Source organism: Rhipicephalus microplus, unplaced genomic scaffold (assembly GCF_043290135.1).
Source record: "Rhipicephalus microplus isolate Deutch F79 unplaced genomic scaffold, USDA_Rmic scaffold_67, whole genome shotgun sequence".
Lineage (NCBI taxonomy): Eukaryota > Metazoa > Arthropoda > Arachnida > Ixodida > Ixodidae > Rhipicephalus > Rhipicephalus microplus.
The window spans coordinates 1,313,043-1,329,344 of NW_027464640.1; positions in this window are offsets into that span (position 1 = coordinate 1,313,043).

Genomic DNA, 16,302 nt, shown 5'->3' on the forward strand with positions numbered 1-16,302 from the left:
GATAAACATAAGAGCACGGGTCAAACGAAACAAAAATAATGAAAATAATGAGAACAGATAGCTTCAAAGTCTGACCCAACGACCCTCCAGCAAGCGATGTTGTTCATCAGACACGTCCACAAATGATACACAACAAAATGTGAAACCATACCCTGTTGTAATGAAGATGGACGCCGCCCAGCGTGTACCACAAACGATCACAATATCTACGTGGCGTCCACTTCGATGCGAAGCAGGATCATTCGAAAAAAAAACAAAAAAAGAGATAAATCTTACTGCAGGCAGTGGTAGCTCCACAGTGGTCGTTTTGCATACGCACGGGATCGGTAAGGAAGCTTTCGTCAAGCGATTGAGTACACGGCGAGAAAACGCTTTATTGTCGACGGCACGACGCTTAGTCGGCTAGCTGCTCAATCAAAATGCATTAGCGAGCGGTATCAGAATGCGAAAGTAGATAATATTCGCGAGTGAAGTAGCGCAGGACCGTTCGATATCAGCGTGATCGAATCAATAATAATAATAATAATAATAATAATAATAATAATAATAATAATAATAATAATAATAATAATAATAATAATAATAATAATAATAATAATAATAATAATAATAATGATGATGATGATGATGATGAAGAAAAAATAGCGGACGTCCACTTTGTAGGGCTCCACTCTGTGTGCCATGTGTAGTAGTAGTAGTAGTAGTAGTAGTAGTAGTAGTAGTAGTAGTAGTAGTAGTAGTAGTAGTAGTAGTAGTAGTTGTTGTTGTTGTTGTTGTTGTTGTTTTTGTCGTTGTTGTCGTCGTCGTCGTTGTTGTGGTTGTTGTTTTTGTTGTTGTTACAGCTGCTGCGTGCGCATCACGAACATTCAATGAAACACATGCAAATATGCGATCATGCAGCAAATTTTTTTTTTTTAGGAAGAAGGGGTGGAACAGGGCCAAGTATACACTTTGCGAGTGTTCGGGCGCTCGTTTCTCTGGGCGCATTTACAGATATACACGTGTCAAACTGAACACGCGCGTCCCCAAGATTACGCCAGTGCAAGGGTCATTCGTCATTATTTGTTTTCATCTGCCTCGCGCTCAATATTTCAGATCCAGAGCTAGGCAAGCTGGGCATTTAACGAAGCCAATGCCATCAATCAAATCTCACACCAACCCCACCCACGCCATCACGGATGGACACGGCATATACTTCGTAATTTCTTTTTTAGCTTTCTGATTTGATTGAGTATAACGCCCGACAGGACGCAATGCGTTGTATGAGAGCAGGTTTACCTGATCGAGCGTTCATTTTGGCCTACTGCTGAAATATCTGGTAACAGCGTAATGTCTTAAATAGTAAATATGACAGTATAAAAATGGGGAAAAGATGGGGGCAGTAAACTTATATAAAAAAATTAACGTAACTAGCAGTAACGTTAGCTAATGAGAAATAATGTTGAACGGCCATAAGGAAGTCTAACGAAACGTACATATGACAGTATAAAAATGGGGAAAAGATGTGGTCAGTAAACTTATATAATGAAACTAACGTAACTAGCAGTAACGTTAGGTAACGAGAAATAATGTTGAACGGCATTGCGCAAGTCTAACCAAACTTCAATAAGAAGAGCCACAAATACTGGACGATCTTGCGTACGTTCGTTTGTTGTTTGTTTGTTTTCCAAGCCTAATAGCAGCTTTGAGCACTCAGATGCCACAAGAATCATGCTTCCGCTTGTCTGCGTCATCTTAACTCTGATTTGATTAATTGATATGTGGAATATAACGTCCCAAAACCACCATATGATTATGAGAAGCGCCGTAGTGAAGGGCTCCGGAAATTTCGACCACCTGGAGTTCCTTTACGCGCAACCAAATCTGAGAACACGGGCATACAACATATTTGCCTCCATTGAAAATGCAGCCGCCGCAGCCGAGATTCGATCCCGCGACCTCCAGGTCAGCAGCCGAACTCCTTAGCCACTATACCACCGCGGCGGGGCTCATGTTATCGCAGCAGTATGGCAAACACACTTTCACAGATTTAGAAACTTTGCTATCTTTTACTTGTATGATTTGTAAATTTTTTGTCCGCAACTACAATTAGTGGGTGCAAAACATCTTTGCACAGTCTGCGAATGTCAACGGAACGTCGTCAGCCTATAGACAGCCTTGACCGTGTCTCAAGGCCTACTTACGGGTGACTTTCACATCACGTATAGCACGGTGAGGAACTAATTTTTTTGTAGCTAAATTTTAGTCTAGAAATTAACCTTGTCGTACTTTTGTTCCCTCTGATACAGAAAAACAAATAAATTCATACAAATTTAAAATCTGGGTGACAGACAGACAGACAGACAGACAGACAGACAGACAGACAGACAGACAGACAGACAGACAGACAGACGGGACAGACAGGCAGGCAGGCAGGCAGGCAGGCAGGCAGGCAGGCAGGCAGGCAGGCAGGCAGGCAAAGAATCTTATGGTCCTGAGGAAACAGCCAGTGCAGTCTTGCTGGATAAAGATTTTAGGGGCGAAGCTCCTTATATATGCCGTGGGTCGTGCGTCCACGATGTATGTAGTAGTAGTAGTAGTAGTAGTAGTAGTAGTAGTAGTAGTCCTTCTTGTAGTAGTTGGTAGCCACCTCAATGGCCGGACTACACGAGCGGCACGCGCGCACTGTTTTGAATTGAGGAGGAAACCCGCGCACGTTAATCATAAATAAAAAGATAGTTATTTCTGATGAAATACCCTACACAGACTAGTGTCAGGAATTTGCGTCTAATTCGATGCTTATATAGAAAAACAGTAACAGAAGGATGCACTTTGAGCATTGCCTTACCAGAACGAAACTTGCTGGGCATAACCTCCTCGGTTTTAACAATGTTTAGCAAGAGTTGGGCAGCATTCCCATGATTTAGCTGCGGTGAAAGATGTGAAGCAGACATGAAGGGCAGGCCGTAAGACAGTGTGCGCTTGCCGCTCCTTTAGTGCGGCCATGCCACCTTTCGTTTAGTCCTTGAAATGTCCGCTGAATGGCGTTACTTCTATATGATGAATATATGATGAAAATATGCGAGATGGCGGTTCTTAGAGTGTTCGCTTGACGGATGGGCCGATGCATGGACGGACGGATGAACGGACGGACGCACAGACGGTTGCACGTACGGACGCACGGACGAAGGCTGTGACGGCCGCACGAACGGACGCGCGGATGGACGGACGATTGGATGGACGGACAGACTGACGGACGCACGGAGGGACGCGCGAACGGAAGAATGTGCGGAGGGTCACACAGACGGACGGACGCTAGCAAGAACGAATGGATGGACGGAAGCACGGACGGACTCATGGACGCTTCGCCTCACTCTTCATCATGCACTCCGGAAATATGTTGTGAATATTTTTAATGCGGAGCATTTCTTGGTCTAACATCATCTAATACATAAAAAAAAAGATGGCAAGGACTTGAACAATTACAGGCCGATCAGCTTGCTCTCCGTAGTAAACAAGCTATTCACAAAGGCAATTGCTAACAGAGTTGATATGTGGGGTTTAACGTCTCAAAACCACCATACGATTATGAGAAACGCCGTATAGTGGAGGGCTCCGGAAATTTCGACCACCTGGGGTTCTTTAACGCCCACCTAAATCTGAGCACACAGACATACAACATTTCCGCCTCATTCGGAAATGCAGTCACCGCAGCCGGGATTCGAACCAGCGACCGGCGGGTCATCAGCCGAGTACATTAGCCACTAGAGCACCATGGCAGGGCAATTATGAACAGGGTTAAGAAAACATTAGAATTCAATCAACCAAAGGAACAGGCAGAATTTCGAACAGGCCACTCAACAATTGACCACATTCATACTATCAAGAAGGTAATAGAGAAATGCTTAGAATATAACCAACACTATACATAGCCTTCATAGATTACGAGAAGGCGTTTGATTGAGTAGAAATATCAGCAGTCATGCAGACACTGCGGAATGAGGGCGGATGAAGCATATATAAACATCCTGGAAGAAACCTACAGAGCATCAACTGCTACCGCAGTGATGGCGTAGTGGTTACAGCATTCGCCTCGCATGCAAAAGGTCCGTGGCTCAAATCCCGGTGCCGCGCAGCTCCCAACCGGATAAAAAAAAAATTGCCCGCAGCTTCCCTCGGGGGAACACTGAGGAGGATGCGGAGCATATAATTGGTTAACGGGGTGTTAAAGTGCGACTTACTTGGGTCGATGGCTAAATTGGTTAACGTGGTTGTGAAATGGGGTGTTAAATTGCGACTTACTCGGGTCGATGGCTAAATTGGTTAACGTGGTTGTAGGAGGGGGTGTTAAATGAGTGAACACGTACACACGTATGCGAAAGGGCGGCGCTGGTCGAAGGGACGTCGATCATTGTGTTTGTGGATTCGTTGGAATTCATTTCACCGCGACCTTGGACGTCGACGCGCCGTACAAACCAACCGACGAGCGGCAACTGAGCGAGCGAGCGCCGACCTTGAGTATATATACAGCTCGACGGCGCATGCACTGTCAGCTGTTGAATGTTCTCGAAGCGCGACGCCACATGCGCGTCCACTGGAGAATCAGGAGAATTATAGATGTCGAACGCGGTGTGTAGAGGAGGAAGGGTGCACAGATGGTGGAGGAGTGAAGCACGTGCGGTGTGTAGAGGAGGAAGGGATGCACAGATGGTGGAAGAGTGGGCGACGGCGCGACGGCGCATGCGCGCGCGTCAGCTGTCGAATGTTCGAGAAGCGGTGCGGACGGCGCGGACGGCGCACTACAAGGCGCGAGTATAAGATGCTTCCGCATCTAAAAAAATCCGCATGGTGATGGAACTGCATTACGAGGCCTGGGGTGCGGCCTCACCGGTAACCACTGCCGGGAACGCACTCTTTCACCAGAGAAGGATTGGCCACCCTGGTCCAGTATCTGGCCACTACCTCCCACATGCATACGTCAAATAACTCACGGCCCTCAGTCCCCAGCAGCTGCGAAGCAACTGACCACGGTGGCGGTCAGATCTGCAACGCAGCAGAGGATGCTAAGAATGTCTGGATCCGGAGAGGCCGCCATTGGGACCTGAACTTCGCAACGTTTAACGCTAGAACCTTGTCTAGAGAGGGAAGTCTAGCTGCACTATTCGAGAAGCTAGAGGGTGTTAAATGGGACACAATAGGGCTCAGTGGGGTTAGGCGGACAGATGAAACCTATACGGTGCTACAGAATGGGCACGTCCTTTGCTATCGGTGCTTGGCTGACAGAAGAGAACTGGGAGTGGGGTTCCTAATTCACAGAAACATAGCTGGCAACATGGAGGAATACTATAGCATTATTGAAAGGGTGGTAGGTATCGTAATTAAACTGCTACCATATTGCTTCATAAAGAAAGCAACAGAATATCAATCAAGATAGGTATAAGGCAAGGGTTATACGATCTCCCCGATGCGATTTACCGCGTGCTTACTGGAGGTTTTCAGAGGCCTAGAATGGGAACAGTTGGGGATCAGAGTTAATGGAAAGTACTTCAGTAACCTGAGCTTTGCCGATGACATTGCATTGCTGAGTAACTCAGGGGACGAATTGCAACTCGTGATTACGGAGTTAGAGAAGGAGAGCAGAAAGGTGGGTCTTAAAATGAATCTGCAGAAAACGATAGTATTGTTCAACAACCTCGGAAAAGAGCAGCATTTCGAGATAGGTAATAGTGCACTTCAAGTTGTAAAAGACTATGTCTACTTAGGTCAGGTAATAACCACAAAGCCGAACCACGAGATTGAAATAACTAGAAGAATAAGAACGGAATGGAGCACATTTGGCAAGCACTCTCAAATTAAGACAGGTAGATTGCCACTATCCCTCAAGAGGAAGGTATATAACAGCTGTATCTTGCCGGTACTTAGCTTACGGAGCAAAAAACTGGAGACTTACAAAGAGGGTTCAGCTTAAATTGAGGACGACGCAGTGAGCAATGGAAATAAAAATGGTAGGTGTAACCTTAATAGACAAGAATAGAGCAGAGTGGATTAGGGAACAAACAGGGGTTAAGAATATCATAGCTGAAATCAAGAAGAGGAAATGGACATGAGCCGGGCATGTAGTGCGTAGACAGGATAACCGCTGGTCGTTAAGGGTCACTAACTGGATTCCCAGAGAAGGCAAGCGGGTTAGGGGGAGACAGAAGGTTAGTTGAGCAGATGAGATAAAAAAGTTTGCGGGAGTAAATAGGCAGCAGCAACCACAGGATCGAGTTGACTGGCGGAACATAGGAGAGGCCTTTGTCCTGCAGTGGACGTAGTCAGGCTGATGATGATGATGATTTCTCGGTCACACGATGCCACGCTTCGTGTGTCGGCGTTGTCCACACCCCCACTGAGCATGCTCGCCTCTCGCGTATCGTGCTGCATACTTGTGTCTCGTGCCAACTGTTTGCTGTCCCTCCCCTCTCTCTTTTTCTCTCGCCTCGCAAGGCCAACGCAGGCAGCGTCTGCTAGTAAAAACCGACTGCTCGAGCTGCACAACCATTCACTGGCCACCCCGTATATGAAGCAATAACGCAACTAGATCATGATACATGACAATGCCAAGTGACTGTCCGAACATTGCGAGTAGACAGTATAACAATCGCAGTATATAGTTGAAATAGCTGTTCGCCATCCCGGCACAGTGGCAATTTCGGTCATTGAACTTTCACACCCAACTCAATCCCCCTGGAACTTATATACGACAACGCTAGTTCGCGTTGCCCTTCTAGACGTGATGAATGCCTGGGTAACTTGTTCCGAATGAAGGCGTGTCTGCACTACGTGAGCACATCCACATACGCCCAAGGGCTTTGCTGATGGATCGGTAACCTGATCATCGTTCCACATTTGAATAGAAAGCAACGTGCGGCGGGACCTTGCAGGATGGTGAATATTGCAAGGACGAAATAACGGGTGAGCTGCGCATCATTTCTGGCTGCCGTGTCGAAAACAAAGGAATTGATTCCCCTGGGAATTGCACACATTTCTATCAACCCCCGCCCCTTATATATATATATATATATATATATATATAGAAGCGAGAAAGCACGACGTACGACGAAACACTTTTAATAATCACATACGTTTCGTCTGGTGGGCCAGCCTTCGTCAGTGTGACATGTAATGCAGCTTTCATAGCCATTATATACATTTCTAGAATGTTTTGGGACAACAACAAGCCGTGATATTCGAGCAAATCCAGCCGATAAAAGAGGAGCATTGCCAGACAATGTGATAAATCTTTCTTCGGCAAAGCTTGCAGTCGCGCAGATAGGTTGTTTATCGAAGGGCCTTAGGTTTTGTCCAGCAAATGGTGGGTTCAATGAGTTTCAGCTCATTAAGGACCTTCACAACTTCGCCCAAAATATGCGCCTTAAAGAATATACTAAGAGTTACTAAAACTACAGTTACTATACTAAAAGTTATACTAACATGAACTTCCGAAGTTCATGTTAGTATAACTCATCCCCTTATGAAGGGAGGACCCCTCCCGAAACTGTTGGGAAATAAGTATATTTATCCTTGTTGACTACGCTCCCGTTGTGCCATATCCCATACACACACACACACACACACACACACACACACACACACACACACACACACATATATATATATATATATATATATATATATATATATATATATATATATATATATATATATATATATATATATATATATATATATATATATATATATATATATATATATATATATATATATATATATATATAGTGGAGCGCGGCACTCAGAGCCGAGGATGTTGCTCCAACAGGTCAAAACATATTTGCTTTCTTGGATCAGTGGGCAGGTCGTGTTTATAGTATGGCAATGCGTCAAGTACCAGCAGAGTCGTCGCTTTTGTGTGTCCAAGTGATGCCGAACGTGAGTAGTGAGGATGTAATATGGTTTTTGGCTGTAATACCGACGAAGAGTGAACTGCACTGCACAGCTGCAGCCTTGGGAAGGAGTCTTTCCTGAGCTCCATCCTCGGTAGCGATCACGTTGAACTGGGTAGCGGCACAGAGGGGGAAGTAAATCCAGCCAAGAACAGCTATGAGCTTGGAACTCCACTCCACCCAGGACTGTTGGCTCACATCTTCGTACCTATGCCAAGCCGCGGTACCATTTCAAAGGTGGTCTACGGCCACAGATTATTTCGGCGGTTCCGTCCACGGCTCGCGCCTTATAGCTTTGTACGTTTTCGCGCTCTCACCGGAAAGCTTGCATCGAAGACAGTATGAAGGTCACTTCGTTTGCTGCGGCGGCCCTGTTTGCTAAAAGAAGTGAGCTAATGGCCTTTTATCGTGTGACAATAAATTTGTGTCAATCTTAATGACCATTTCGCTTTTGCGGTGAAATTATGGCTCCTTATGCTAACATTATCTAACATTATCCCTCCTAGACATCTATGTTCCAACAGTTGGCGCGCATTGAAGACAGGAGACATATAGACGCGAACAATTCGTCGTACCATAAATATATGGTTATGCACGTTCCAATTGGTCTTATCGTACACGTCTTTCTGGCACGCTAATTAGATCATTTAACTTTTTTTCTCGATTTCCGGATAAACCAAGTTGTAGAACGAACATTTTTTTCCCCAAGAAAGTATAATTCAGTGCCACTTTCTTTGTGACACGATTCTCGCTCAATGCAGCATGCAATCATTTTCGCGGTAACGTCCACAACCAAAAAAAAAAGTGCAGCGCGAGAACGACAAACACAGATAAAGGGGGTGTACAACGGTGTGGCGCTTTGTGTTCGTTTTCTTTACGCTATAGGCTTTTACTGTTGACGGATAGGCAGCTAACCAAACAGCCCGTTTCGAAGGCCCATTACGACGGCGGAATCAACAACAACAACAGTAAAGCACGGAGGGCAAGCTGAGGTCAAAACATCTAAGGTCACTCGCCCAGGTTTTGCCGATGCAACGTGGTCCCCGCAATAACCTTTGAGCGTGCATTGCTGCCGGCGACCTTTTCCGCAGGTTGCGCGTCAAGCCTGAACTATGACGCGGTGCACGCACGACGTATAGAGCGCGCTGGCAGAACTAAGAGCTGCAATTTACGACGCTGCGCGCTGCGTCGTAGACCATGCCGAAGTGCTGTCATCAATCGCCAGTGACCCCCCTCCCCTTACTATCCCTATAGATCATCACTTATTCAACCCCGTACGCGTTACGTATCAGCCACTATTTGCCTAGCTTCGTGAATGTGCATACTTAAATAGGTTGCTAAATGCGCAACAATAGAGTAACGGAAAGACATAGTGAAGCATGAATACTTGTGAATCACAGGGGCGCTCAATACGATCTGCAACAAGGTGACCATGGCTGAAGAGGCCCCAAGCATATTGTAACACTGGCAAACGTGAAACTGGCTTTGCAAATACATCAGTAGTCGAAACAATGTCTTCACTGCTTCAACAACGAGCAGCATGCAACTCAAATTGGACCTAACTGTACAGTCTACCATAAAATCTTACTTATACAGGATCTTAGAAAAGGCTGAATTCCCAAGCAGCCCGTGTGCGACAATTACTACCTCTTAAAATCAACTACGACAATGTTATTAGCACATTCTAAACGAGGACCGAAATGCGCAGTCTGCATTTAGGAGGCTGCAAATATATTCGGTTTACTATCAGATATTACGGTCCGTAATATTCTGTGCTGGACTACACTCCTTCCTGAGCAAAGCTGTTAAGCAAGGCGCACTTATACGTTTTCATCGTTGGCATATTCATGATTTTTTTTTTTTACACTGTACGCTGTTACCACAGCTTCAAACATATATTCACGCAGCACGCTTAAAAGAAGAGGAGCGGCATTACGCGGAGCAAGCCTAGTACATATATTATTCTTCGTGCACTGGAGTAGCCACTACTACATTTTCGTTAATGAGGTGTATTAATTGGTCAAACTATATTTGTAACTCTAAATACGGACCTAATTATTAAAATGTCATTAAGAATATTCAATACACATATAATATTTTTTTTTTCAATTTCGCATGTATACGTACAGGCACACCTGCAAGCACGCACGGACATACACAAGGCTTGTTTGCACCCACTCCTAAGGATTCGCTCGCTGGATTCCGTGCCAGACGGTTGCGCCCCCGCGATCTCCGACGACAGCGCCGCTCTGGCCGACCAGCTCGCCCTCCGCCATCTCCTGACGCCGTGTGAAGCTCTCGCTGAGTGGTAACCCGTCCTCGGACTCCTTCGACCGTGTCCTCATCTTTATCTATCTCATCTTTACTTCTAACTCTATCCCTTTTAATCCCTCCTTGTCCCCTTCCCTCGAGAGCCACTGTAGAGGTGTCGCACTCAGGTGCAGACAGTTACGGGGCTCACTTTTACCTTCTTTTCTCTCATTTAAAAATTATTCCCCCCTCCACTCCTGAAAAAAAAAATTGAATACACATTGAGTGCATGAATGGTAGCAGCTGCACCGTATAAATAGTGCACAACAAATCACAGATGACCATATATAGAACATCGATGATGACAGAACACAAAACTTCACACGTCCGGGCATTGTGTGGCTGGTAATCAAACTGGTTTCAACTGCTATTAACTGGGATCAAATTAATGTAGTTGTAGTCTAACTGGTCACAGCGGGGGTCATGGTTCCTGGTGGTGGCCAGTTGAGTTGTAACTGAAACCAGCTACTAAGTGGAACGAGTTTTCACTGGAATCATCTGCAGGGACCAGTAAACTGGAACCAGGTGCTAGCTGGAACCAATTGCAACTGGAATCAACTGGAACAAATTGGTTCCTCAACTTGGCCCTTTTTGTTCCAGTTGCAACAGGTTCCAGTTAGCATCTGGTTCCAGTAACCGCTCAACTGGCCACCCCCAGGAACCAAGATCAGTTGTAACGAAAACAGCTGGTCATATCCCGAAGTGGCCAGGTGGCCCCCTATTACAGCAGGGCGCCGTGGACCCTTAAATTTACCAGGTAATTTTTGTTTAATGAAAATGGGTGCCTCCATGTAGAAGCCGGTAAGGCACTATAATTCAAGATGTCATTAGGGACAAGTCGCATTAAACTTTCTTGCGTGACAGGAACATGAGCTGCCCTTCGAGCCTTGTCCACAACTCGCAATTTTGCGAGTAATGTCTGGTAATCCTCGAACGACGGGATTCCTTTTTATAACCCTTCAGCGTTATACAGTGGCACTCAGACATACAACGTGATCAATCATACCGTGGGTCTGCCACGTGATCTGCGACGGCAGAAATTTCGCAAACTGAAATTGTCGCATTCTACGTCGTCTGACCAACAGGACACGAGCCAAATGCAGGTTACAGTGTTTTTGGCATACGATATCTGCATACTGCGCACGATCGACTTATAATTACAGACAGCACGCAGCTCACGATGTCCATAAATAAAACTGGACATGTTCATCAAAAATAACCGTGGCAGCCGGTGTCGTGTTTGCGTTTGCCCTCTCCCAAACACGCTTAGCCGAGACGGTTCATTCAATGTACTGACGAAAGGACACTGACGGCGATATGAACGCCAGGATCGATTCGACGCGACAGTTGCGCCTGTCGCGTCACGAACGATTCCTGGCTGCAAGTATATATACTGCAGTCAGCCACTTCGACGCGCCCCGTTGTACCAAAGACACATGCAGAGAGACCCGGAGCAAATGATTGTTCACTACGCACAGTGTTCCTATACATTCATTTTTTTTCCTGATACAAGCCACCCGTACCATTCTGAAAGAGAGAAGGAAAGCGCGGTGCATGGGAGTTTTGGCTGGCCCACAAAGATTACATGCCGCATCGAACGTCAACGATCGGTAACGTACGTCGTAACTCAAAACTACGGAGGAAAGAGGAAGAAGGGCACAGAGTGCGCGCATTCCGAAAAAAAAAGAAGACCAGACAGAGCACACTCCTATGACAGAACATTATTCAGCTTTCTGGTGGTGATGTTGTTCGATCTTTATGACTGTCATGTCCTTTCTTTTTTTCTCTTTCTCTTAACGGCGGCTTGAATTACGAATCAACCATCCCAAACAAACGGGCACGCTAAACTGAAGCACATCATAGAGCGTCTCTACGGGAATGATATTCGCCGCTCAGAAAGAGCGTAGCGCAATTAGTGCAGCAAACAGCGTGACGAGGTCGTTGAACTCGGAGGCATTTGAAGCGCTGCAAAATGGACGCGCGCGCGTTCCGTGCCCTCCGACATGACGCGTCGACACGACTGAATAGCGTGCGTAGGCGAAGCCTGCGGGGGCCCCATGCATGATAAAGCGCGCGTTCGTTTATCTCATGTTCGTTATAAAGAGGAGTGCGTCGTTCAAGCAAGTTGAGAGACGATGACTTCACTGCATGTGTAGAATTCGAAAACAGATTTTGGTGACAGGGTTAGCTCACAAAGATGATCAATATTTACGCAACCCGTGTGCTCCTAAATGCGTCTGCAATGGCCGAATTTTCACACTTCTACTGACTGAGATGGATACGAAAGCTGTACTCTGCACAAGCCCATCGGGTCTTTAGGCTCTGGCTCAAAGCATCTATAGAAATGTGGCACTCTATCTTAACGCTGCTTTGATGGCTATCACTTTGAGACACCCACTGCGATCGACAGTTTATAGGCGTAAGAAGTTCACATAACTTGGTTCCAAGGCTTTGAAGACTGAAATAGAGTGGAAGCGTAAGAACAACTTACTGTATGGTAAACTGAACATTCTTTTTAGCTGTAGTTATCTAATATAGTTTCTGGAGGCGGAAATGTTGTAGGCCCGTGTGCTCAGATTTGGGTGCACATTAAAGAACCCCAGGTGGTCGAAATTTCCGGAGCCTTCCACTACGGCGTCTCTCATAATCATATGGTGGTTTTGGGACGTTAAAACCCACAAATCAATCAAATCAATCAATCAATATAGTTTCTGGCGCAATATCTTGCTGCACAAGAATGCGTCGGTAAAGACAGTACCGTAGATATGCTTCGTTTTGGCAGGGAACATGAATTATCTTTTTTTTCTTTTCTCTAAGAGCGGTCAACCGAAAATGACTGCATGCAAATTGAGTGAGGGGTTGAAATTGTTCCGCGAGAAAACGTGGCGTGACTGGCCGCACTGCAGTTGGGTAAATAATTGCGTCGTAACTGTAATTACAGTTACTACAAAATGCAGGCCTTATGCTACAAACAGTGAGCGCGAGAGCGGTTTGGAGTTCGAGCGCGGAGATTTGCCGCGCATGCGCCGTGGCTCGGCATTTTACGCTGCTATCCGTTCTACCACTCGCTACCACCTAGGTAGCAACGCTTTTTATTGTGCAATTCCTTTTTCTTCGTAACTAGCATAAATTAGAACAGGGTTACATAGTACGCATGCTCTAATTTTGAAGGACTAATCATGGCGCACACGACAGCTAGCACCAGACTATACGTAATCACGAACGTTTGATCACGTTTAGCAAAGTGATCGACTCCATAATGCAGCTTCAAAACTCTTCCGCTAGGCTGCACGAACATACCGTCTTTTTTTCTTTTTTGCTGTTGTTGCTTTCAAACACTATTCATAAATATAAATCCTAATCACAACGTGGATAGGAAGACTCTACCAGATTTCACAATCTTTTCATTTCTAACAGAGTTTTACTACACGTTTTGACCAGAAGTCGGTCCCTTTAGTTGGCAGCCACTTTGAAGAGAGCGAGATTATAGCTTGACCAAGCGTCAGCTGTTTTTATCTCACTCAAGTCGTATTTTAGGTCACGATATAAAACTAGTACATATTCAGAGCGGTCAGAAATAGTGTATGCATTGTAGTAGATGCCTAAAAACACTTAACAAGAACAGTACATTTCTTTAGAATTCACCGCTTTCATTTACTTTCCCTTTTAAAATTTTTATAGAACACGCGATGTACAGGATTTTTATTCGTCATAGCATGCGCGAATCATTTCTGCACATGTTTTTAAAGCTCTGCAAGATGAGCCTTGTTCACTAAGTGTAAGTAAATGTATACACAAACTGTCGTTATTTTCTACATATAAAGATCTCTTGAAAGTGGGTGCATGAGAATTCTATGAAAATCCGAAACGTATTGACGTGCCGATGAGGCAAGCTAACTTCATGAAGGCTCAATCATGACTATTAACAAACTGAGACTGCTTAACAAACTTATTTTGAATTTTGAAAAGTTACAGATGTCCCACTGACAAAAAAAAAAAAGCGTATCTTGCACTGGAGGCGCATATACTTAACAGACATGGGAGCTGATGGACAGCTAGACAGTGCTGGATGTGGTTATTTTGCTAAGTTGTGCACATTTTGTTTCTTCTTTCCCCTATTTTCTTCTTTTTCTCTTTTTCTTGTCTGCTTTATTATCTCCGTTTGTTTGTAAGTATTTCTCTTGGTATTTCTATTGTTCAGTATCTTCATTTTCTCTCTCTCTCCCTCTCTTCATGAGTGCACTTTTCTTTCTATCCCTGACTGCTATTTATCTCTCTCTTTTATTCTCTCTTGTATCATTTTTATCTCCCTCTGTCTTTCATCCTCTCCATTTCTTTCTTTCTTTCCCTTTCTATGTAATGATTCAACCTGTGCCATCCACCTCGCCCTCACATTTGTCCGGATTGCGTATATACCCTTTCTTTTAATTGCGTAAGTTTGTTCTGCGACATCAATACATATTACACAAAAATTGTGCAGCTGCGTTTCCTCTATTGGAGTGCCGCACGCCGCAGATGGCGTCGATGAGCCGCTCGAAGCGCACGGCATGTCCATAAAAGGTGGCTCAGGTCTACTTCTAGCAACCGCACTTTAGGAAGAATGTCTTCTGCCTAGAATTTCTCCATATTTATTATTCTCTCTCTTTCCATCTTTCTGTGTTCGTTGTCTCTTCCATTAAAGTTATCACATCCCGCATCGGAGCAATCGACGCACGAGTCTTGACGGCAAAGCGGAACACGAAGACGAAGAGGAAGATGACGTTTTTGGCATTATCGCCGGCCACCAACAGCCCACTTATTCACAGCACTATTGATAGTGATGTCGGTAGTGATACTAAAGAGGGCAATGTCAATTGCGCTATTGACAACATAATCGACAGTTTACCAATTGTAGTACTATAGATAGTTTCTTTAGACTATCGACAGTTCAAAAGAAACTATCGATATTATCGATAGTCAACTGAGAGGTTTGTGTCACAACTACTGACACAATTTTATGAAGGTAAGCTTAAACTGACATACATATGTCCCGTATGCAGAGAGACAGCTCTGAACAAACGCGAAGCTCAGCAAATGCTGATATTTTATTGTGATATTAAGAAGACACTGCAGCACTTTACCAAGCACAAAAACCAAAAGGCTTCATTAAACGAGCTTATTGCCTCTCGAATCATCTGCCACGAAAATTCTCAGAATCCGTCGAGTACGAGCGGAGTTGCAGAGATTTGTTGCACGCTTGAAGCGCTTTCTCCCTCCTCCCGTACCAGCGAGCGCGCTGAAGCAACACAGGCTACGAAGGCTACGAGGGGTGGTAGTGACACGGGGGGGAAAGGGGCAAGAATGTGCGTTCTTTTGTCAGCCCACGCCATGACACTGAACACTCGGGCCCTTGCCACCCCTACCCTTGCTTCTGGACTGCTGCTTCTGTTGAAGACGACCGTTCCACTGCTCAATTAATCTTTCCTCTTCTTTCCACTTTTCTCCCTTTTCCCTTCCCCGCAGGCACTGCACCGTGCTCCCGACCGGGTTGCAGAAATTAGGTGCATTTTCTCATCTTCTAACCACTACCACCACCACTTACGCGCGACGAGCTGTCAGTGTGATCACGAACGCGGACTCGTGGCGTCATCCCGCGGTGGCCGCCGTAAGTATGCGCGGCCGTCCGCGACTATATCGATGAAACTATTAGGTTGACTAATTAACCAGTTTCATTATCCTAACATGTCCACATAGTTATATACGTATAAAATCATAATATTGCTCTACTCTAAGAATAAATTCGTTTATGTAAATAATTGTATGCATTACATTAAGCACCACACTTTCCTAGGCTGTCAGTAATCTTTCTGTTATACCTCCATTATTCCAAATCTGAACAGTAATTTTTAAAACCACTCGATTCTTGGCCAATCCCCCATAGCGGATATGCGCCACTACCGATAGGTGAACAGCAGCAGCAGCAGCAGCAACAACAACAACAACAACAACAACAACAACAACAACAACAACAACAACAACAACAACAACAACAACAACAACAACAACAACAACAACAACAAGTATGCAG